The sequence below is a fragment of the Chiloscyllium plagiosum genome, unplaced genomic scaffold (assembly GCF_037043375.1).
Source record: "Chiloscyllium plagiosum isolate Xiang-an unplaced genomic scaffold, Cpla_swu_hap1 HiC_scaffold_8, whole genome shotgun sequence".
Classification (NCBI taxonomy): Eukaryota; Metazoa; Chordata; class Chondrichthyes; order Orectolobiformes; family Hemiscylliidae; genus Chiloscyllium; species Chiloscyllium plagiosum.
Window position 1 is genome coordinate 108,667,582 of NW_028270146.1, and position 24,488 is coordinate 108,692,069.

The 24,488-nt window shown below is 45.9% G+C and overlaps 1 long non-coding RNA gene across 1 annotated transcript in view; it reads left to right on the forward strand.

The window, feature by feature from the left end:
• LOC148149488 (uncharacterized) overlaps nucleotides 1–24,488 on the forward strand; it is a 92,566-nt gene that overhangs the window by 48,152 nt on the left and 19,926 nt on the right. The window contains exons 3-4 of the long non-coding RNA XR_015757784.1: nucleotides 6,852–6,963; nucleotides 19,509–19,653. This is a non-coding gene — a long non-coding RNA (uncharacterized LOC148149488). The remainder of the gene's footprint in view (nucleotides 1–6,851; nucleotides 6,964–19,508; nucleotides 19,654–24,488) is intronic.

The following is a 24,488-nucleotide window of genomic DNA, read 5'->3' on the forward strand; positions in this document are numbered from 1 at the left end:
CAACACACCATCTGCCTTCTTAACAGCCTGTCAACTTGGGTGGTAACCTGAGGGACACAGGATCCCTTTGTTCCTGCACGCTGCTAAGAATCCTGCCTTTAACCACGTAAAGGTTTTTTGCAGAATCCTCTAATCTAAAACTTTCCCTATCTTTGTAAGTTCCTCCAGTCCCTATAACACTCATAAACTGTGAAACCTCCTAAAGTCCCTATATTCCTAATGTCTGCAAAATCCTCCCGTCCTGATGTCCCTCCCTATCTCTGTAACACCCACCATCCTCCAGTGCCCTTCTGGGGAACATTGCAGAGGAAGGAGGAGTTGGAGAGTCTGGGCCATGTAAGAGGTATGAAGGGCTGCAGAAACTGGAGGATGGTACAAATGTCGGAAGGGACGTGGGACTTGCAGAAGATGAGAGGTTCCGGGATTCATTGAACCTGCAGGATGGGACAGGGGATGGCTTGTGGAACCTGGAGGATATTATGATTTGAACCACAGGTAATTTTTGATTGGACCATTCAGCTGATCTAGCATCATAGAGATGTACAGCGTGGAAACAGACCCTTCATTCAAACCCAGCCATGCCGACAGGATATTCCAACCCAATCTAGTCCCACCTGCCAGTACCTGGCCTATCTCCCTCCAAACCCTTTCTATTCATATATCCATCCAAATGCTTCTTAAATGTTGCAATTGTACCATCTGTAAGATTGGCTGAAAGACCCAATCAAACACTACCTGTGGTTCAAATCATAACATCCTCCAGGTTCCACAACCCATTCATGGTCCCATCCTGCAGATCAGATATCCCAACCCAATGTCGTCCCACCTTCTAGCACCCGGCCCTTCTCCCTCTAAACCGTTCCTATTCATATACCCATCCAGATGCCTTTTAACTGTTGCAGTTGTACTAGACTCCACCATTTCCTCTGGCAGCTCATTCCATTTACGTACTATCCTCTGCGTGAAAACGTTGCCCCTTTTTATCTTTTATATCTTTCTACTCTCACCGTAAACCTCGCCCTATAATTCTGGACTCGCGCACCCCAGGAGAAAGACTTTGTCCATTTACCTTATCCATGCCCCTCTTGATTTTATAAACCTCTATGAGGTCACCCTCAGCCTCCGACTCTCCAGCAAAAAACAGCCATCACCTGTTCAAACTCTCCCTATAGCTCATTCCTGGCAACGTTGTTGTAAATCTTTTCTGGACCCTTTCAAGTTTCACAAAATCCTTCCGATCGGAAGTAGAACAGAGTTGCATGCAGCATTCCAAAAGTGGCCTAACCACTGTCTTGTACAGCTGCAACATGACCTCCCAACTCCTGTACTCAATACTCTGACCAATAAAGGAATGCATACCAAGCGCCTTCTTCGCTATCCTAACTACCTGTGACCCTACTGTCAAGGAACTCGGTATTTCATTTGAAAATTTGCTTGACAGGTAGAGTGGTCCGAGGTCTTCTGGGTCATGCTAGTTCAGTCTAAGCTGGTAGGCAGAGCCAGTGAAATATTTGCAGCGCTGTCTGATGAATGGTTGAGAGATAATCCACGTGTCAAACAGGCTATTTTAAGTGCTTATGGATTGCTTATGAAACGGAAGCCACTACAATTCCCTTTACTGTACCATTGCTCCTTCAGGTCTATATCCTCCAAATTGTTGAAACCTGCTATCACCATTGCAACTCCCATTATTTCCTAACATTGTTGAGTCTCTAAAAGCATCCCTATCAGGTTAATCTCCTCCACTGCATACAACACTCCTAGCCTGTGTAATCTCTTCAATTCCTTCAGTTCCTATATACCTATGTATAGGTGTGACTGCTTTGTGGCCATTTTATCCTCATTTCTATCTGCAAAAGGCTCTGCTCACTGGAGCACATCCTATGCTCATAAGTGAATCTGGTCTCTCACAAGACTCTCTATCACTCTCTCCTCCAGTCTCTACAAGCTTCCCTATCCCTGACGTATCTTGCAGCATGCACACCACTCACTCTCTCTGACATACCTTCCAGTGCATAAATTCATCTCTCCTTCTAACTGTATCCAGTCTACAACTTCCTCCCTGTCCGTGCAACATCCTCCAGTCCATATACTCCTCTTTATTGCTGCAGCATTCTCCAGCTTATATCATCTTCCATGTGCTTGCAACATTCTCCAATCCATACTACCCACCCTTTCCCTGTAATATTCTCCACTCCATACCATCCTCCCTATCAATGTGATATTCTCCAGATCCCACAACTGTTGTTAAATGTACGACATCCTGGAATCCTGTGAATATTTCTACGCCCTGATCAACATAGTCCATGTAACGATCCACAACCCTATACACATCCCTATCTCTGGAATCTAATCAAAGATGCTTTATCTTTCTAACTTCCTCCAAACAATAAAATGTTTTCTCCTGCGAACATTCTGTAGCAACTGTAACTATGTTTAACCCTGCAACATTGTCGCGCCCCCAAACATCTCTCCCACTCTGTGACCTCTATCCATCCCTCAAAGGCCCTCTCTCGGTGACACGCGCCATGCATTTGCAACAAGGCAGATGAATTGACAGCCTTAACTGAAGGGAACAGATATGATCAAACTGTTATTGTGGAGGTGTGGCTGCAGAATGATCATGGCTGGGATGTGATTATTGAGGGATTGTAGGGATTTAGGCAGGATCAGCAAAAAACCGAACAAAGTCCCGTTTTGTTGTGAAGAAAGGACGCAGTCAGTGCATTAGTGAGACAGCCAATTTAATCTGGGAATCAAAATATAGAGTCATTTCGAATGGACAGCTTCCAAATAGCAAGGGGGATCTGGAAGATCAAATCACAGTCTGTGCCCGTTGGTAAGTTGGATACAATATTTTCTTGGTGATAGTAGACAGAGGCATGTGGAGTGGTGAATTCTGATTGGACGTCTGTGGCCAATGCTGTATCACAAGGATCAGTGCTGCGGTGTCTGTGTGTAATTTATATCTGTGATTCAGATGGAAAGGTCAGCAGTTTGATTAGTATTTTGCAGACGACATTTGGAAAGGCATGTAATGATTAGGGATAGTTAGGGGAATTGTGGATAATGAGGAAGAGTGTTCAAGGTTGCAGCAGTATGTAGATCAGCTGGAACGTTGGGCAGAGATGTGGCAAATTGAATTTCATCGGGACAAATGTGAAGTGATGCATTTACGAAATCAAATGGAAGAGAGAAGTGCAGTAATTGACGAGTTGGAAACATTGATAAACAGAGAGACATTGGAAGCAAATCCATAGCTCCCTAAAAATAACAACCTAACAGGATGTGGTGGGAGAGGGGGAGGATGGTATGCTTACCTTTATTGGGCACAGTATTGAGTACAGACTTTTGCATGTCATGTTGTGACTGGATGAAACTTCATTTAGCCATGTTTGGAAGGTTGCGTGTCGTTCTCATCGACACACCACAGGAAGGGTGTGGAAGTTTTGGGGAGGTTGCAACAGAGGGTTGGCAGAATGTTGCCTCGATGAGAATGTGTTTACTGTAAGGAGGTTGGATGCAGTTGGATTGTTTTGCATGAGTATCGGATGACCGGGTACAGGTATATAGCATTAGGAGAGGCGTGAATAGTGTGGATAGTTGGAATCCTCCTTCCAATGTAGAAATATCAAATACTAGGACGCATCGGTTTAAGGTGAGAGTGAGAAGTTTTAAGTGAGATGAATGAGGCCAGTTGTCTTTACCAAGAGGGTAGAATCTGCTCATGAGGTGGGAGAGATGGCAACGAGAGCAAACATTTGAAGGGCATTTAGACAGAAACATGAACAGGCAGAGAATAGAGGGATATCGCCCATGTGCAGGCAGATGGGATTAGTTTAGAATAGCATCATGGTCAGCATAGCCATGGTGGGCCGAAGGGCCTATTACTGTGCTGTACTGTTCTAGTTTCTAACTTCACAGCATCTAACCTGCCAAAACCCCTCCGAATCCTGGATGTTTCATTCAATTTCTCTCCCATTCTTCAAAACCCCAATAGGTTCACGGTGAATCTACTCCACCTCTTCTCATTGGAAAATCCCGCCATCTCCAGGATCGGCCGAGTGAACCTTCCCTGGCCTGCCTCCAACACAAGAATGTCTTTCCGTAGGGCACGCATACTATTCATTATAATCTAGGTGTGGTCTGACTTGTACCTTGCATCATTTTAGCAAGACCTCCCTATTTTTAGACTCCATTCCCTCTGTAATAAATGGCAGCATTTGATCTGCCTTCTCTATTACCTGCTGATCCTGTAAGCTACCTGTTTCAGATTGATTCACAAGGATTCCCAAAACCCTTTGTGCAGTCAGTCTGAAACCAAACGGTGTTAGTCTGACAGTGAGTCGGGAACATGCTGGAATGTGCTATAAAGAATATGACAAAAAATGATAACTAGATACTTAGTAACAATGGGAGATGTATGATTTTATAAATGGGGAATATATTTAAATCTGTTGGATTCTATATTTTGGTGTGACCTTAAATGGCAGCATAGATAAGGGTGGGGGAGGGTAGTTGTAGTAGAGGGATATTTGAAATTTGAAGCATTTTGACAAGTTTCAACAAGGGCTAAAAATGAATTCAGGAGAGAATAGGGCCCCTGAAAGGTCAATGAGGCTGTCAGTGTGGAATCACTGCTGATGGGTGAGATACTGACCAAATATTTTGTGTTCAGATTTACTGTGGAGAAAGACATGGAAGCTCGGGAACTTAGGAAAATACATAGTGATGTCTTGAAAAGAATTCACATTGGAGAACAGGAGGTGCTGGATGTCTTAAAATGATAAAGGTTAGATAAAACCTTGGGACATGATCAGATGTATCCCAGCGCCTTGTGAGAAGCGAGGGAGAAAATTGCAGGGCCCCTCCCAGAGATATTTGCATCATCGACAGCCACTACAGACCAGTGAGACTGATGCAGGGGTGGTAAGTTGTTGGAAGAGATTCTGAGGGAAACGATCATCATTCCTTTGGAAAGGTAAGGACAGATTAACGATCGTCAGCATGCCTTTGTCCATGGGAAATCATGCCTCAAATGTGAGTGTGGAGGGAGATGAGGGAGATGAGTGAGAGATCAAAGCAGAGCAGTACACGATGTCCACATGAACTTTATCAAGGCCTTTGACAAGGTTCTGCATAGCAGACTGGATAGTAAGTTTAGATCACACATAACCAGGGAGCGCTCACTAAATAGATACAAAACAGATTGACGGAAGGTGACAGAGCATGTTCATAGAGGGTTGCCGCTCAAACTGCAGGCCTGTGACCAACGGTGTGCCATGGGGTTCGGTGCTGGGTAACTGTTGTGCATCATTTACAGTTTGGATGATCATACAGGAGCCATGGTTAGCAAGTTTGTGAGTGAGACTGAAATTGGTGATAATGTGGACAGTGAAGAGGGTTATCGAAGAGTATAATGGGATCAACAGTACTGCTGGACCAGTGAGGTGAGGAAGAACAGGTCGAGAAATGCAAGATGTTGTATTGTGGTAAAGCAGACCAGGCTGGACTTGTACAATTAATGTTCGGGCCCTGAGTAGTGTTGTCAATCAGTGACCCAGGGACTTAAGTACATAGTTTTTTGAAAGTAGCAACACGGGTCGACAGGCTGGTGAAGCAGACATTTGGGATGGTTCCCCTTCATTGGGCAGAGCATTGAGAGTAGGAGTTGGGATGTCATGGTGTATCTGTACAGGACGTTAGTGAGGCCACTGTATAAGCATTGTTGATTATCTGGTAAAAATCAACTTGTTCACGCATGTCCTTTAGGGAGGGATATCTGGCATTCTTGCCTGGTCTGGCTCACATGTGACTCCAGTCCCACAGCAATATGGCTGACTCTGAGCTGCCTCGGGGCAATTAGCACTGGGGTAATGTATGCTGGTCCATCCGCTGACATCCTCAGGCCATGAATGAATCAATGAAAATACAGATGCCCATCCCTACCTCTGCAAACAGCTCTAGCTGCAGCAATTCGTACTGGCTTTGTAACATTGTTCAGGACTTTGTTCCTCTCTGTAACACTCTCCCCACCTCCAGCACCTTCACCTCTCCCTGTTCCGATCATCTGATTAAACACTGAGCATGTTTCCTCTTCCAACTGACCTCCTCATGCTCGGAGACTCCCTAGCGATCTCTTTAACAAATGTGTCCACATTTCTAAATGTTGGCTTCTTCAGAATTGATAGTTTTGTTTTCATCTCTTAATCAAATCTGATAAGTCCTGGACCAAGATCGTCCAAAGTGGGGGAGGAGTATTGGGAAAGTGTCGAGCACCTTGAGACTTTCTGTGGGGAAAATGGGAATCCAGGAGAAATCAGCACAAGGAGCGCATGACCACACCAACGCCCCACCCACCCCATTCCCATGGCCACCTTCTGCAACAGAGTGTAACAGAGTCTGTGGAAAGCCACATCGGTCTGTACAGCCAACTCCAGACCTCCCCCTGCCCACCCCACCCCGAGGGTGGCAGAGAGTCAGCCTCGTCTGTGACTCACCGCCAATGAGATGATGAGATAGGAAGGTTGAATCCCCTCACAATTATCCCAGTGCGTTTGTTATAAATTGAAACAATTCCCTGCTAATGCAGTGTCTAATAATGTGATATCACTCAGTATCTCTCCATGTGGTATCGCTCGCTGTGTAGGTCTATTTGCTGCCTCTGTTAGTATTTCTCCCTCTTAGATCCTGAGTCAACAGAATTGTCCACTCCAGAGAGACGCAGCAGCACAGGCAAGGGATGGAGACTGGGATTTCCGAGATCTCTGCTGGACTCAGTGCCACTCTGCATGGGTTATCCTTATTGCATCAGTCTAATTTCCCATTCTGTCTATTTCTGTCTCGTGCAGGTAATCAGGATGTTCCTAACTCTTGTCTCATCCATCGCCTCATTGAAGCTGGTTAGTCAGCCAGAGAGAGATGGAGAGGGAGATCTGGAACCTTCAGTAAATCCTGCAGCCGGTAAGATCGCTCACAGTAAACAGCACAGGGTGGAGGTAGTAGACTTCTATATTCAGACCTGGAAGACTGGACATAGATGCAGAGCTGGGCAAGGAACAGCAACATTCTAGGCTTCATTCCAACCATCTTGTGAGGGTCCTGCTTTCACCTCTGCTGTACTGGTCCTTGATGCGACAGCACAGGGGATTGCAGGCATCAGTCCTGACCCATGCTGTATTCGTGATCTCTGTAATATCCTCCAGTCCCGATAATCCTTTCTCTGTTTGTAATCTCCTCTCGTCCACACCACACCTCTGTCTTTGTCTTTGTCAGGTTGTCCAGTCCCTAACACACTAATCCCTAAACTTCTCCAGTAGATACTAAATTCCTTCATCCCTATAAACCCTGACAGTCCTATCTATCCCTGTAAGCTCCTCCTACCAATACCACCCTCCGTGTCAATGTATTTGTCTTTAACCTCTCCATCGGTCCCTATCTATGTAATCTTCTCCAGCTCCTACAACCCTTCCTTAGCTGTGAAAAATTTGTAATCTCCTTATCCTTCTCCAACTCTTTGATCTTTATCTTGTTAAATTTCACCCTCAGTCCCGCCACGATACCCCTCCCGACCACAGGAACCTCTTTCAGTTTGTGTAACCCTCCCTATCTGTATAACTGTCTCCAACTCGCCAACCTGGCATTCTCCATTGCCTTCCTATCTCTGTAGCCTCCAGAGCCTACAAGCCTTCTTATATCTGTAAATGTCTTCAGTCACGACAACCTTCCATATCTCTGTTAGTATGCACAATAATCTCCTAGATGAAACAGCCCCGACTGTGCCTCTCAGTCTGCCGACCTCTTCCTTTCTCCATCCCTATCCCTATCTCCAGAATCTAATCCAGCTCCCACTATCTCTGTAAATTCCTCCAATCCCCAAACTCCTTTGTCCCACTGATATTCTTGACCAGGTGTAACTCTGTTTAACCCTAACATCCTCGAGTCCCTGTAAGCCTCCCTATCTCTGTAATCTCTACGCATTTGTTCAACCCCCCCACTACTGAGGAATGACTCCCTGTATTCGCTATGAGGCAGATGGAATGACAGTGAACAGATATGATGGAACTGTCATTTAGGAGATTTAGCTGCAGAATGACCATCGCTGGGAGGTAAATACTGAAGGTTTGTTGGGATAGAATCATAGAGTCAGAGAGATGTACAGCATGGAAACCGATCCTTCGGTCCAACCCATCCATGCTGAGCAGATACCCCAACCCAATCTAGTCCCAAAAAACAGACTAGGCAAAAAGCCAACAAGTTGTGAAGGAAGGATGAGGTTAATGCATTAATGAGACAGTCATGTGGATCTGAATATCAAAAGTGGAGCTGAGAATAAGCAAGCAGCAGCAACCGTTAGCAGGTATTATTTTGTAGGCACCAGACAGTGATGGGAATGTCAATATGGTTACAGTCAGGACACTGAATATACTTATGGCAAGGGCAGTACAGTAACTGTGTGTGACAGTGGTCTCCATGCCGACTGATACAGCAATGAGTATCAGTGCTGTAACGGATAGAATCCTAGATTGTATGTGAGATAGTTTTCTATAACATCATATCATATTTGTAGATCAAATGCTGTGTACTAATAAATATCCAATAATCCCATTGTAAAGGAGTTTTGTGAGCAGTGACCCATAATATTATGCAGGATATATTGAGTTTGTGCTCAGACCACGAGATGTAGGAGGCGAATGTGGCCATTTGGCCCATTGAGTATACTCTGTCCTTCAATCAGATCATAGCTGACCTGATACTCTCCAACTCTACTTTCCTGCCTTTTCCACACAACCCTTGTTTCCCTGATTCATTAAAATCTGCAGGAGGTTACAAAACAATAGAAGAGTTAGACAGAAGTGGCAAATTGAGTTTAATCTGGACAAGTGAGATGATGTCAAATTCAAGTAGAAAGTTAGGATACTGAGGGACAGAAGGATCTTGGTGCAAGTCAGTAACTCCCTGAAAATGGCAACAGAAGTGTTTCAGATGGGAAAGAAAGCAAATGGAGCACTGGCCTTCATCAGTCACAATGTTGGGTAAAGTGGGTATACATCTGATGTCGTAATTGTATAAAATGTTTGTTTGGCCACATTTGGAGTACTGTGTGCAGGTCTCATCTCCACACAATAGGAAGGATGTGGAGGCTTTGGAGAGGGTACAAAATGCGTTTATCAGCACGTTACCTGTGTTAGGGTTTTTAAGAGTGTGTTAGGTGTAAGAGGAAATTAAACAAAGTTGGATTGTTTTGTGAGAGTATCATAGGCTGACAGGTGACCAGGTGCAGGAATATAACATTTGGAATAGGGATAGATAATGTAGATAGTCAGAATCTTTTTTCCAATGTGTAAGTTTCAAATACTGGAGTGCATAGGTTTAAGGTGAGAAAGAGGAAGTTTAAATGAGATGTGTGAGACAAGTTTTTTTTACGTAGAGTGGATATTACCGAGGGAGGTCGTAGAAGCAGAAATTTGAGTAAACTTTTGAAGTGGGATTTAGATAGAAACATGAACAGGCAGAGAATAGAGGGATATGGACCATGTACAAGCAGATGGTATGAGTTAGAATAGTATCTTGGACAGCATAGACGTGGTGGGCCGAAGGGCCTGCTGCTGTGCTCTACTGTTCTATTTTCTAACTTCCCAGCATCTGCCCGATCAGAGCCCCTCAGAATCTTGGATGTTTCATTCCATTTCTCTCTCATTTTCTAAACTTCAATGGGTTCAACCTTAACCTACTCCACCTCTTCTCATTAGAAAATCCCTCCATTCCCAGAATGAGCCGAGTAACCCTTCTCTGGACTGCCTCCAATGCGACAATATCTTTCTTTTGGGCACTCACACTGTTCATAGTATTCGAGGTGTGGTCTGACTTGTACCTTGCATAGTTTTAGCTAGACCTGCCTATTTTTAGACTCCATTCCCTCTGTAATAAATGCCAGCATTTGACGTACCTTCTCTATTACCTGCTGACCCTGTAAGCTACCTTTTTCAGATTGATAAACAAGAACTCCCTGAGCCCATTCTGCTGTCATTCTGAAACCAAATATTGTTAGCCTGACAGTAAGTCGGGAGCATACACGAATTGTTGGAAAGGATATGTCAATATACAATAACTGGCCACTTAGAAACACATGTGATAAAAGAGAATTTGTTTTTGAGCCTGTTGGATTTAATTTGTTAGTGTGAATATAAATGGTAGAATTGTAAGTTTGCAGGAGGGGTGTAGTGGTATAGGGGATATGGTGTATTTGAATTATCAGAAGCCTTTACGCAAGTTTCAATAAGGGCTAAAGAGTAACTTGGTAGAGAATAGGGCCTCTTAAAGATCAATAAGGTCACCCATGTGTGGCACCAGAGAAGGTGGGTGAGATATTAGACAAAATAATCTTGTCAGTATTTACTGTGGCGAAAGACACGGAAGCTCGGGAACTTGGGGAAATAAATAGTGATGTCTTGGAAAGAACCCTCACCAGAGAAGAGAATGTGCTGAAATCTTAAAACAAATAAAGGTAGGTCAATCCTCAGCAGCTCATTAGGTCGATCCTAGAATATTGTAGGAAGATAGGGAAGAGATTGCATTGTCGTCAACAGATATATTTATATTATCAACAGACACAGTGAGGTGTTGGAAGACTGGAGGTTGGCTAATGCTGTTCCATCGCTGAAGGACTGCAGGGAAAAGCCAGGAAATTACAGCCCCGTGAGCCCAGTGATGGGGAAGTTGTTGGAGGAGTTTTTGAGATAAAGGAGCTCCTTATATTTACAAAGGCAAGGGCTGATTCAAGATGGTCAGCAGGGCTTTGTGAGTGGAAAACCATGTTGCACAAACCAGATTGACTCTTTGAGAAGGTGGCCAAAGATAGATGAAGGCAGAGCAGTCAACGTTGTCCACATGGACTTTGGCATCTAGTCAAGAGGAAGAATGAGGCTTACTTAAGTTTGAGGAAGCAAGAGTCAGACAGGTTTCGAGAGGGGAACATGGAGCAGCACGGTGTCTCAATTGTTAGCACTCTACCTCATAGCACCACGGACTCCATTTTGATTCCAGCCTCAGGCGTCTGTGTGAAGTTTGCACATTCTCCCCGTGTCTGCGTGGGTTTCTTCCAGGTGCTCTGGTTTCCCCCTACAGCCGGTGACTCAGCCATGCTAAATTACCCATAGTGTTCAGGGATGGGTAGGTTTGGCGCATTAGTCAGGGCAAATGGAGAGTAATAGGCTGGAGGAATGGAGCTGTGTTGGGTACTGTTTGGAGGGTTGATATGGAGTTCTTGGGTCAAATTGCCCGTTTTCACATAGTAGGGATTCTCTGAAGGTACCAGGAAGGAACCAAGGAATGGACTTAGGACAACTAGAAGGGGGCATGAGAAAGCTTTGTTGGGAAGGATAAGGAAAATCGTAAGGCATTCTCCACTTATGCGAGGAACAAGAGGATGTTCAGAGTGAGGATAGGGCCAATCTGGGATAGTGGAAGGAACTTGTCCCTGGAGTCACAGGAGGTAGGGGAGGTCCTTAATGAATACTATGCCTCAGTATTCACTGCTGAGAAGGGTCGTGTCGTTTGTGAGGACAGCGTGAAACAGGCTGATGTACGTGAACAGGTGGATGTTAAGAAGGAGGATGTGCTGAGAAATTTGTAAAAGATAAGGATAGATAAGTCACTGAGCCAGACTGGATGCATCCAAAGTTATCACACGAAGCGAGGGTATGGATTGCTGTGCACCTGGTGATGACCTTTGCACCCTCACTGTCCACTGGAGTCAGACCACATGATTGGAGGCAGGAAAATATTATTCCCTTGTTCAGTAAAGGGAATAGGGATAATCCTGGGAATTGCACACCTGTCAGTCTTATGTCTGTGGTGTGCAGATTATTGGAGAGGACTCTGGGAGACAGGATTTATTATTCTTTGGGAAACCATAGTTTGATTAGAGATAGTCGGCATGGTTTTGTAAGGGGCAGGTCATGCCTCACAAATCTTATTGAATCTTTTGAGAATGTGTCAAAACATCTTTATGGCTCATTCAGAAAGTACGGAGGCCTGGGATACAGGGAAACCTATCTGTCTGGATACGGAAATACTGGCCCACAGAAGACAGAAGGTGATGATAGATAGAAATAATTCATCCTGGAGCTCAGTGACCAGTGGTTTTCTGCATGGAGTAGTTACATGACCTCTGCTCTTTGTGATTTTATGAATAACTTGGATGTGTGAGTGGAAGAGTTGGTTAGTAAGCTTGCCAATGACACGAAGGTTGGTGGAGTGGTGGATAATGTGGAGGAATGTTGTAGGTCGCGACGGGACATTGACAGGATGCAGATCTGGGCGGAGAAATGGCAGATGGAGTTTAATCTGGAAAAGTGTGAAGTCATTCATGTTGAAGATTGAATTTGAATGCAGAATACGGAGTTAAAGGCAGGATCCTTTGCAGTGTGGAGGAACAGAGGGATCCTGCGTTCCAAGTCCCTAGATCCCTCAAAGTAGCCACGCAAGCTGATACGCTTGTTAAGAAGGAATATATTGTGTGGGATTTCATTAGTTTGGGGATTGAGTTTTAAACCTTTGAGGTTATGCTGCAGCTGTACAGAGCTCTGGTTAGACCCCACTTGGAATATTGTGTTCAGTTCTGGTCCCTTCATTACAGGAAGGATGTGCAAGCTTTAGAGAGGGTAAAGAGGAGATTTACCAGGATGCTGCCTGTAATGGAGAGCATGTCTTATGAAGAAAGGTTGAGGGAGCTCAGACGTTTCTCATTGGAGTGAAGAAGGGTGAGGGGTGACTTGGCAGAAGTGAACAAGGTGACGAAAGTCATAGAGTGAATAGAGAGAGATTTTCTACCCTGACATAAATAGCTATTACAAGGGGGTATAATTTTCGGGTGATTAGCGGATGCTTAAGGGGAGATTTCAGAGGTAGGTTCGTTACATACAGAGTGGTGGCTGAGTGGAATGCACTGCCAGTGGTGGCAGTAAAATTAGATCCATTAGGGACATTTAATATACTCCCGGATAGGCACATGGATGATAATAAAATGAAGCTTATGGAAGTTAGAGTCATAGAGATGTACAGCACGGAAACAGACCCTTCGGCCCAACCCGTCCATGCTGACCCGATATCCCAACCCAATCTAGTCCCACCTGCCAGCATCCGTCCATATCCCTCCAAACCCTTCCTATTCATATACCCATCCAAATGCCTCTTAAATGTTGTAATTGTACCAGCCTCCAACACTTCCCCTGGCAGCTCATTCCATACACATACCACCCTCTGTGTGAAAACGTTGCCCCTTAGGTCTCATTTATATCTTTCCCCTCTCACCCTAAACCTATGCCCTCTAGTTCTGGACTCCCCAACCCCAGGGAAAATACTTAGTCTATTTACCCTATCCATGCCCCTCATAATTTGTAAACCTTTATAAGGTCACCCCTCAGCCTCCGACGCTCCAAGGAAAACAGCCCCAGCCTGTTCAGCCTCTCCCTCGAGCTCAAGTTCTCCAACCCTGGCAACATCCTTGTAAATCTTTTCTGAACCCTTTCAAGTTTCCCAACATCTTTCCGATAGTAAGGAGACCAGAATTGCACGCAGTATTCCAACAGTAGCCTAACCAATGTGCTGTTCAGTCGCAACATGACCTCCCAACTCCTGTACTCAATACTCTAACCAATAAAGGAAAGCATACCAAATGCCTTCTTCACTATCCTATCTACCTGCGACTCCACTTTCAAGGAGCTATGAACCTGCACTCCAAGGTCTCTGTTCAGCAACACTCCCTAGGACCTTACTATTAAGTGTTTAAGTCCTGCTAAGATTTGCTTTCCCAAAATGCAGCACCTTGCATTTATCTGAATTAATCTCAGTCTGCCACTTTTCTTTTTGATTTTACAGTCGGATAAAAGATTGCCGTATCATCGTGGCCGAAGGGTCTTGTTCTGTACTATTCTGTGTTCAACATGTCGTACGGTAAACTGGGTAATAAGCTCAGATCAGTGTAAAAGGATATGGCATTCAGGACGAGCTAGTCAACTGGACAGAAAATTAGGCTTGATGGTAGGAGACAGAGGGTGATGGGGACATGTTGTTTTTCTGACTGGAGACATGTGACCAGCGGTGGAGTGGGTCCCCTGTTGTTTGTCATTTGGATAAATGGTTTGGATGGGAATATTGTTAAGGAAGTTAAGTAAGTTTTTTGGGTGACACTGAAATTGGTGGTAAACTGGACAGTGATGAAGTCTGGGATAGTGGGCTGAAGAATAGCAGATGGAGTTTAATTAAATGAATGTGAAGTGTGCCATTTTGGTAAAACAAACCAGGGTGGGACTTGTACAGTTAATGTTCGGGCCCTGGGTGGTGTTGTCAGTCAGTGACCCAGTGATGCAGGTACACAGTTCTTTGAAAGTGGTGTTACAGGGAAACAGGCTGGTGAAGCAGGTCTTTGGGATGGTTACCTTCATTGGGGAGAGCATTAAGAGGAGGAGTTGGGATGTCATGTTGTATCTGTACAAGACATTGGTCAGGCCACCATAAAAGCATTGTTGATCAGTGGGAAGAACTCATCTGGTTCACTGACCTCCTCTTGTGTAGAACATCTGACGTTCTAACCTGGTCTGGCTAACATGTGACTCCAGACCCACTGCAGTATGGCTGACCCTGACCTGTCCTCTGGGTAGTTAGCAAGACACCCACATCCCATGAATGAATAAATAAAAATACATATGTCCCTCCCTACCTCTGCAAACCCCTCCAGCTGCAGCAATCCGTACTGGCTTTGTAACACTGTTCAGGCCCTGACCACTCTCTATAACATTCTTACCATCTCCAGCACCTTCACTTCTCCCTGTTCCTTTTGTGACATTAAACCCTGACAATGTTCCCCTTCCCACTGCCCTCCTTCTGCTAGCAGACCCTTTACAATCCCTTTAACACTTACTCCTAAAACACACTCTCACTTCAGGATTTTAAGTACTTTGTGGTGATCTTCTCAGCCTCATAATCTAATATGATACATTTTGTCCTGAGTGAGGGGCCAGTGGGAATTTCTTGCTGAGGTTTTGTCTGTTTCAATGGAATGTCCTTTTATTGAGTGTTTTACACAGTTACTTCAAATGTTTTCCACTGTTCATTTACAGACACATGTTTCAGTTTGTTTCGCCTCTTTACCTTGGTCAGTTCTCATCTCAAACCCATGTAATTGGCTGTTTTGTTTCTAGTTATAGCTTGTCCTTTCTGTGATTCACTTTAAAACTTTACATTTCTTTAAACCGCACTTTATCACAATTTCACAGAGGATCTCTCCAGGTGACATTACTCATTCACGAAGTTTCATCACACAACGATCGCTCTGAGATAGTTATGTCTCTAGCCAGTTGCACAATTTGTTATTCAAAGAAACACTGAAAAAATTTTTCTGAACTCCTCTTCCAATATCACTGTTGTCAGTGTGACTGTCCCAGACTTTGTGAATATTGAAGTTTCCCAAAATTATCACCATGTGTTTGTTAAAAAATTCCAATGAGTTCTTGTTTAATGCAGTGATGAGCAATGGAATGCTGTTCGGTGGCTAAAACTGTTCTGCTGCTTGTGTCATTGGCAAGTTGTAGCCAGAATTTACATTCAGATTGACTCTACTTCATGATCTGAGGCCAAATGCTTTCTCTGTAATGCCTTTGTTATCCATTATTGTTAGCATTACCCATTTTGCCTGAGTTTCCGCAAGGTTGTGAACCATTGAATCCCCACCCCCCCAGAACCCCGAGGGGAACACTACCCCTGCTCATGACTCTACCCCCATTCCCCCCACCATCACACCCACTCCAGGTACTGGCTCCGACCCCACTCCCAGCTCTACACCCACACCAGCTCCCAGCTCCCAGCCCTGCCGAGTTTTCACCATCCCCCCAGACCTCCCCCTCACTGAGGACGAACGATCAGTCCTCAGCAAAGGACTCACCTTCGTCCCCGTCCGTCCACGCATCAATGAATTTAATACACGCCGTGACATCGAACAATTCTTCCGTCGCCTCCGCCTCCGAGCTTACTTTCACAGTCAGGACTCCCGCCCACCTTCCGAGGACCCCTTCGCCCACCTCCAACACACTGCATCCACCTGGACACCCCGCGCTGGCCTATTACCTGCCCTCGACCTCTTCATTTCCAACTGCCGCCGGGACATTAACCGCCTCAACCTGTCGACCCCCCTCCCCCACTCCAACCTCTCACCCTCACAACGCGCAGCCCTCCAATCCCTCTGCTCCAATCCTGACCTCACCATCAAGCCAGCGGACAAAGGGGGCGCAGTGGTAGTCTGGCGCACTGACCTCTACATCGCTGAAGCCAAATGCCAACTCGAGGACACCTCTTCCTACCGCCCCCTTGACCATGACCCCACCCCCCATCACCAAACCATCATCTCCCAGACCATACAGAACCTCATCACCTCAGGAGATCTCCCACCCACAGCTTCCAACCTCATAGTCTGGGAACCCCGCACTGCCCGGTTCTACCTCCTTCCCAAGATCCACAAGCCTGACCACCCTGGCTGACCCATTGTCTCAGCATGCTCCTGCCCCATTGAACTCATCTCTACCTACCTCGACACTGTCCTATCCCCCCTAGTCCAGGAACTCCCCACATACGTTCGAGACACCACCCACGCCCTCCACCTCCTCCAAGACTTCCGTTTCCCCGACCCCCAATACCTCATCTTCACCATGGATATCCAATCCCTCTACACCTCCATCCGCCATGACCAGGGCCTCCAAGCCCTCCGTTTTTTCCTCTCCAGACGTTCCCAACAGTACCCCTCCACCGACACTCTCATTCGTTTGGCCGAACTGGTCCTCACCCTTTACAATTTCTCCTTTGAATCCTCCCACTTCCTCCAGACCAAAGGGGTAGCTATGGGCACACGTATGGGCCCCAGCTATGCCTGTCTCTTTGTTGGCTACGTAGAGCAGTTGATCTTCCGTAATTACACCGGCACCACTCCTCACCTCTTCCTCCGCTACATTGATGACTGCATTGGCGCCACCTCGTGCTCCCGCGAGGAGGTTGAGCAATTCATCAACTTCACCAACACATTCCACCCTGACCTTAAATTTACCTGGACCATCTCTGACACCTCCCTCCCCTTCCTGGACCTCTCCATCTCCATCAGTGACGACCGACTTGACACTGACAACTTCTACAAACCCACCGACTCCCACAGCTACCTGGATTACACCTCTTCCCACCCTACCTCTTGCAAAAATGCCATCCCGTATTCCCAATTCCTCCGCCTCCGCAGTATCTGCTCCCAGGAGGAGCGGTTCCACCATAGAACACACCAGATGGCCTCCTTCTTTAGAGACCGCAATTTCCCTTCCCACGTGGTTAAAGATGCCCTCCAACGCATCTCATCCACATTCCGCACCTCCGCCCTCAGACCCAACCCCTCCCACCGCAACAAGGACAGAACGCCCCTGGTGCTCACCTTCCACCCTACCAACCTTCGCATAAACCAAATCATCCGCCGACATTTCCGCCACCTCCAAACAGACCCCACCACCAGGGATATATTTCCCTCCCCACCCCTCTCCGCCTTCCGCAAAGACCGTTCCCTCCGTGACTACCTGGTCAGGTCCACGCCCCCCTATGACCCACCCTCCCATCCTGGCACTTTTCCCCTGCCACCACAGGAACTGTAAAACCTGCGCCCACACCTCCTCCCTCACCTCTATCCAAGGCCCCAAAGGAGCTTTCCACATCCATCAAAGTTTTACCTGCACATCCACTAATATCATCTATTGTATCCGTTGCTCCCGATGCGGTCTCCTCTACATTGGGGAGACTGGGCGCCTCCTAGCAGAGCGCTTTAGGGAACATCTCCGAGACACCCGCACCAATCAACCAAATCGCCCAGTGGCTCAACATTTCAACTCCCCCTCCCACTCTGCCAAGGATATGGAGGTGCTGGGCCTCCTCCACCGCCGCTCCCTCATCACCAGATGCCTGGAGGAAGAACGCCTCATCTTCCGCCTCGGAACACTTCAACCCCAGGGCATCAATGTGGATTTCAACAGTTTCCTCATTTCCCCTTCCCCCACCTCATCCTAGCTTCTAACCTCCAGAAACTCGATCCCCTGGCCTGTCCGGACTTGTCCGACCTGCCCAGCTCCTTTTCCACCTATCCACTCCACCCTCTCCTCCCTGACCTATCACCTTCATCTCCTTCCCCACTGACCTATTGTACTCTATGCCACTCTCTCCCCACCCCCACCCTCCTCTAGCTTATCTCTCCACGCTTCAGGCTCTCTGCCTTTATTCCTGATGAAGGGCTTTTGCCCGAAACGTCGATTTTGCCTGTCCTCGGATGCTGCCTGAATTGCTGTGCTCTTCCAGCACCACTGATCCAGACATTGAATATTTATGTCCACTTTTTGTTCACCCTGTTACCACGTCACACTGGTGTCTAAATCTTTTATCTCTGTTTCACAAATCAATCGACCTTATTGAAGAGACATTACCCATTCCAAAAAAAATCCCACAATTTCCTGTCACAAGCCGATTTCCTGATGTACAATTTTAATTAAACACTGTTCCATCCTGTTCCTTTCTGCTTGTCTTCAGTCACATTCCCATGCTGCTCCCATACTTCACCTTTCCTCTGTGGATTTGGAAAGCTCCTTTCACCTGAATCCTGTCCCTGCATCCTCTCTGTCAGTTTAAAGCCATGTCCATAAACCTACTGACATGACTGGTCAGGACACTGGTACCAGCAGGGTTCCAGTGGGACCATGCCAATGGGTTATCTTTTAAAATCAGGTATGGCATGTGGGTGTCTCTGGCTGACCAGCCTTTCTTGCCCAACTCTAGCTGCCCTTGTGCTGAGTAACGTGCTTGGCCATTTCAGAGGGTCATTGAGAGGCAAACACTTTGCTGTGGGTATGTCGTGCAGACCACGTGAGGTTGGGCAGATGTCCTTCTTGAAAGGACAAGTGATTGGGCTTTTTTTTTTTGGTTCACCAGCAATGGTTTCATATGTATTTATCGACTGTTAATGACCTTTTCTTTTAGTTATTGATTTCAAATTTCTGCATTTCTGATGGTGGGATTGAAACCTGCCTCCACGGAACATTTGCTGAGGTTTAGCATAATACTACTAGGCCAGCAATTCACCTGCTCACCGGTTGCTTATCCCTGAGCATTGATACATCATGAAGTGTGTCATGAAGCTAAAGCCGTTTTTCCTACATATTTGTTTGATCCTGAAATCATCCTGAACTCTGGTAATCTCACTCATTATCTCTCCATGTGGTCTCCCTCACTGTGTGGGTCTAATTACTGCGTCTGTCAGTGTCTCTCACTTCCAGCTACTCCACATCCTGAGCCAACAGAATTCTCCACTCCAGAGTGACACAGCACCACATGCCAAGAATGGAGACTGGTATTTTCCAGATCTCTGTGGGATACAGTATCATTCTCCTTGTGTAACCCTCACTGCATATGTCTAATTTCCCAATCTGTCTATCTCTCAGACTCCTGTAGGTACTCAGGAAGTTCCTGACTCAGTAGCCTTCCCAGCTGCTGGGTGTTTCGTCCATCACTTCATTGTCTCTCTGGCTGACCAACCATTTTCAAAGTGCAGGGAAATCTGGAGCCTTCAACAAATCCTGCAGTGAGGTAAGATCACTCACATGCACAGAGCAGAGAGCAATGAGAGGGCTCTAAACATTGGCTAACAAGACATGACACAGATACAGCGCTGGAGGGGGACCACAGTACAGACACACCCCATACTCAATCACCACCCCTGCTTTAACTTACTTTGTACTGAGTCAGCATTGGGAGTGTCACAGTTATCGATCCATGTCTGTGCTGTCTTAGTGAGCATCAGTATAACAGAGGGGAAAGCAGGCTTCCCATGAGAGGCTGGGACTGCTGCCTGGATCTTTCTGTTCTGCGCTCCCTCTCCAAAACTGTATCTATGTTATGTCTCCTTGACTAGTGTCTTCAAAAGTGTGTAATTCATACATCAGTTCCAGTCCCTGTAACCTCCTCCCTTTTCTTCATTCGTCCCTCCACATATTTGAAATGTGCTGCATTCCAGCCTACCATCCCTGTCTCTGTAACTTGCTTCAGTGTCTCCAACATGCCTTATCTCTGTAGTCTCCTCCTCCAATAAACCTTTAGTCCGACTAGTCCATGCTGACCAGGTTTACCAAACTGAACAAATCGCTTCAGCCTGTGTTTGGCCCATATCCCTTCAAATGTTCCCCTCTCCATGTACCTGTCCAAATGTCTTTTCCATGTTGTAATTGTTCTTGTTTCTTCATGTGCCCCTGGCACTTCGTTCCATCAATGCACCACACTCTGTGGATAATGTTGCCCCTCAGCTCCCTCTTTAAATCCTTGCTCTCTCACCTCCTGTTTATACCCTCTAGTTTTGGACTCACCTACCCTTGGCTTTTCACCTTACTCAGGGCCCGCAAGATTTTGTAAACCTTGAGAAGTTCACCCCATAGCCTCCCCACCCAAGGGAAATATTTAGGATAATGTTACAAGTGCTGGCCAATGAGGGCAAGTGTGCCAAATGCTGCTTTCTCCAAGCTGTCCACCTGTGATTGCCATTTCCAAGGAACAATGTAACTGCACTCCTTGGTCTCTCTCTGTTTGACAACACTGCCCAGGGCCCTGCCATTAACTATGTTAGTCCTCCCTGGTTTGTCCTAACAAAATCCAACACCTGAATTCAACTCCATCTTTCATTCCTTGGTCCACTGCCCCAGTTGGTCGAGATCCCCTTTGATAACTGTATTCACTGCCCACTACACCATTAATTTGACCATCCATAAAATTACAAACAATGACTCCTATATTCTCAACCAAATCTTTTATGTAGATGATTCACATCAGTGGACCCAGCCCTGATCCTTATGGCACACCGCTGGTCACAGGCTTACAGTCTGAACAACAATCCTCTCCCACCTCCCTCTGTCTCCTACTGTCAAGCCAATTTTGTATCCAATTGGCGAAGTCTCCCTGATCCCATGTGATCTAACCTTACTAACCAGTATATCATGCTAATCCATGTCAAAGGCCCTTCTGACGTTGGTGTAGACAATGTATGGTCACAACTTCAATGAAAGCAATCAAGTTAGTGAGCCCTGACTTTGTATGCACAATGCCCTGCTGTCTATCTTTCATCAATCTTTGCTTTTCCAAATGAATGTGACTCCTGTCTGGTAGAATCACTTTCACAACTTACCCACCACTGACGTTGGGCTAATTGGTCTTAAGTTCCCTGGCTTTCCATTGCAGCCTTTCTTAAATAATAGAATAAAACTATATTCTTGTCATAGAGCCATGCAGCATGGAAACTGACCCTTCAGTTGGTACCAAGCATAACTTAAAACTAAACGCATCCCAGCTGCCTGTTGCTGGCCCATATCCCTCTAACCCTTCCCTATTCCTGTACTTAATCAATTGTGTTTTAAACATTGTATTTGTACCCACATTCCCCCCTTCCTCAGGAAGTTCATTCCACTCCCAAACCACCCTCTGTGCAACAATTAGCCCCCATGTCTTTATTTTTAACATATCCCTCTTCTCACCTTCTCTGCCGAGCCTTTTTCATGTACCCTTTCTGCATTCCTGATTTCCACCCAAAGTGTATTCCTAAAGCCCCTGTGATTTTCGTGGATTCTCTTGATCCACCTGGCTTTGTTTCTGTAATAACGAAAATCTCTCAGTCCCATGTTCCAATCCATGCCCTGAGTTCATCTTCCTTAGCTGTCAGGCCCCTTGCAATGAAATAAATGCAGTTTAATCATCAGTTTTCCCCTATTCCCTGCTGTGTTCTTGCCTGCCTTGTCTGTTGAAATTGCTGTCTTTACCTTGTGCAACAGTCTCAATCTTCTTTCTGACTTTGTGACTGTTTAATGTTCAACATCCTGCCAGATTAGATTATATCCTCTCAAGCAGATCTAACAATTCACCCCACCAGGATGTGGGTCCCCCATGCACTCCCAGTTCAGGTGCCTTCCACTCCCAGTCCACCTGTGCTGACATCTTTAGGGATATTTGGATTGTCCCCTCAGGTCGCTGTGTTCCTCAGTAGTTGGCAAGAACCAACCATTCATTATGTCTGCGCTTCGCTTATCGTACCTCCCACAGGGTATGACCTCACATTGATCAGAACTAAACTCTGCTCAGATTATCATCTGATCGTCATCAGACTGTAGCGAGAGACCAACCACCTCACTGTGAACAACATCTTCATCTTTCATGTCGTCTGCAAACCTACTAATGATTACTTTTGCTTTCACATCGAAGTTACTATTCGACAGACTGACCGGCGATGGTTCCTGCACAGATCCCTGTGGTACACCCGCTGGTGAATGAATTTCAAACACGAAGATGTTTATCCACGAATTTTGGATCCAATTTACCAACTTGCCTTGAATCCCAGTGGCTCTTCCCTTTTGGACCAGCCTTCCATGTGGGACCTTGTCAAAGGCCTTATTCAGGTCCATGTAAACCACATCATCTGCACTGCCCTCATCAATATTTTGAGAGATCATTTAAAAAGAAAACGCAACTGAATTCCTCAGACAGTATATTCCTCTGCCAAATCTGTGATGACCCAGCCGAGTTGATCCCTGCCTTTTCAAGTGTTTATTCATCCTCAGAATTGTTCCCAGAAATTTCCCTTCACCTGCTGTCAGACTATCTGCTCTGTAATTACCTGGTCTATCCCTGCTGCCCTTCTTGAACAAAGGAACCACAATAGCGATCCTCCAGTCATTCGGCACTTCACCTGTGGCCAGCAAAGTATTAAATATATCCACTAGGGCCCCAGCAATCTCCTCTCTTACCTCCCATAGCAGCCTGGGATACATTTCATTGGGCACTGGGGATTTCTCCACCTTTATGCCTGTGAAGACATTTAATACTTGCTCCTTATTGATCTTAACATGTTGTAGAACCTGAGCATCCCAACTGAAATCCACGGCTACGATGTCTTTCTCCTGTGTGAATACAGATGGGAAGTATTCACTGGAGACCTCACCTACTTCCTCTGGCTCCATGCACAGATTATCCCTTTGGTTTCTAACAGGCGCAACTATTTAACTAATGCCCGAAACGTCGATTCTCCTGTTCCCTAGATGCTGCCTGACCTGCTGCGCTTTTCCAGCAACACATTTCCATCTCTGATCTCCAGCATCTGCAGACCTCACTTTCTCCTCTAGTAATCTTCTTCCTCTAACTGTATTGATAAAACACCTTGTGGCCTTTTCTTAACAGTATATCCCAAGGGTATTTCAAACCCATTCTTTGCTCCTCATTTTTAAGGACCCCTTGCACTCTCTATACTTTTGAAGTGCTTTGCCTGTTTTCATCGCACTGTACTTCCTTTATCCAGCTCACGATATCGCTTGACCAGTATTCACTGGAGTTACTGCCGTTGTATTTCACTCTTCTCTTCTGGGAGGACACTAGCCCTAAATTCTCACTGTATCACTTTAAATTTCTTCCTTGATCCGAATATGAACCCAACTGCAAATAGTTCCTCCCAGTCTGTGTTTGCCAGCTCCTGTCTCGTGATAATGATAATGCCCAGTGACAGTAACATTCTAATGATTCGGGGGCTTCTCCAAATTTGGCACCTTCACTTCTGCACTATCCTTATCTCCTTCCAAAATGACTTTGACACTTAGTGTTGTGTCCACTATCCCCAAAACGCCACAAAAATCCTTATGTCTGTCATCCTGTCCAGCACCTACAACCCACTCTGTCTGTAACATCCAGCATCTCCAGCACATGATATCACTGCAACCTTCTCCAGTCCCCCAGCACTTCTCAATCCTTTCATACAGCACCTCATTACCTCTCGCTATTCAGAAAGTACGGAGGCATGGGGTACAGGGAAACCTTTCTGTCTGGATACAGAATTCCGGCCTATAGAAAACAGAGGGTGATGATAGATGGAAAACATTCAGCCTGGAGTTCGGTGACCAGTCGTGTTCAGCCGGGATCGGTTCCCGGAACCATGCTCTTTGTGATTTTTATACATGACTTGGATATGGGAGTGGAAGATTGGGTTCGTAAGTTTGCCAATGACACAAAGATTGTTGGAGTGGTGGATAGTGTGGAGATCTGTTGCTGGTTGCAACGGGGCATTGACATGATGGGGAGCTGGGCTGAGAGGTGGCGGAAAGGGTACAATCTGGATAAGTGTGAAGTGATTCGTTTTGGAAGGTCGAACTTGAATTCAGTATATTGGGTTAAAAATAGGATTCTTGGCAGTGTGGAGTAACAATGGGATGTTGGGTTCCACCGCCATAGATCCCTCAAAGTTGCCACCCAAGCTTACAGGGTTGTTGAGAAGGAATACGTTGTGTTGGCTTTCATTTGCTGGGGGATTGAGTTTCAGAGCTGTGAGGCTATGCTGCAGCTCTGTAGCGCTCTGCTCAGACCACACTTAGATATTACATTCAGTTCTGGTTCTCTCATTA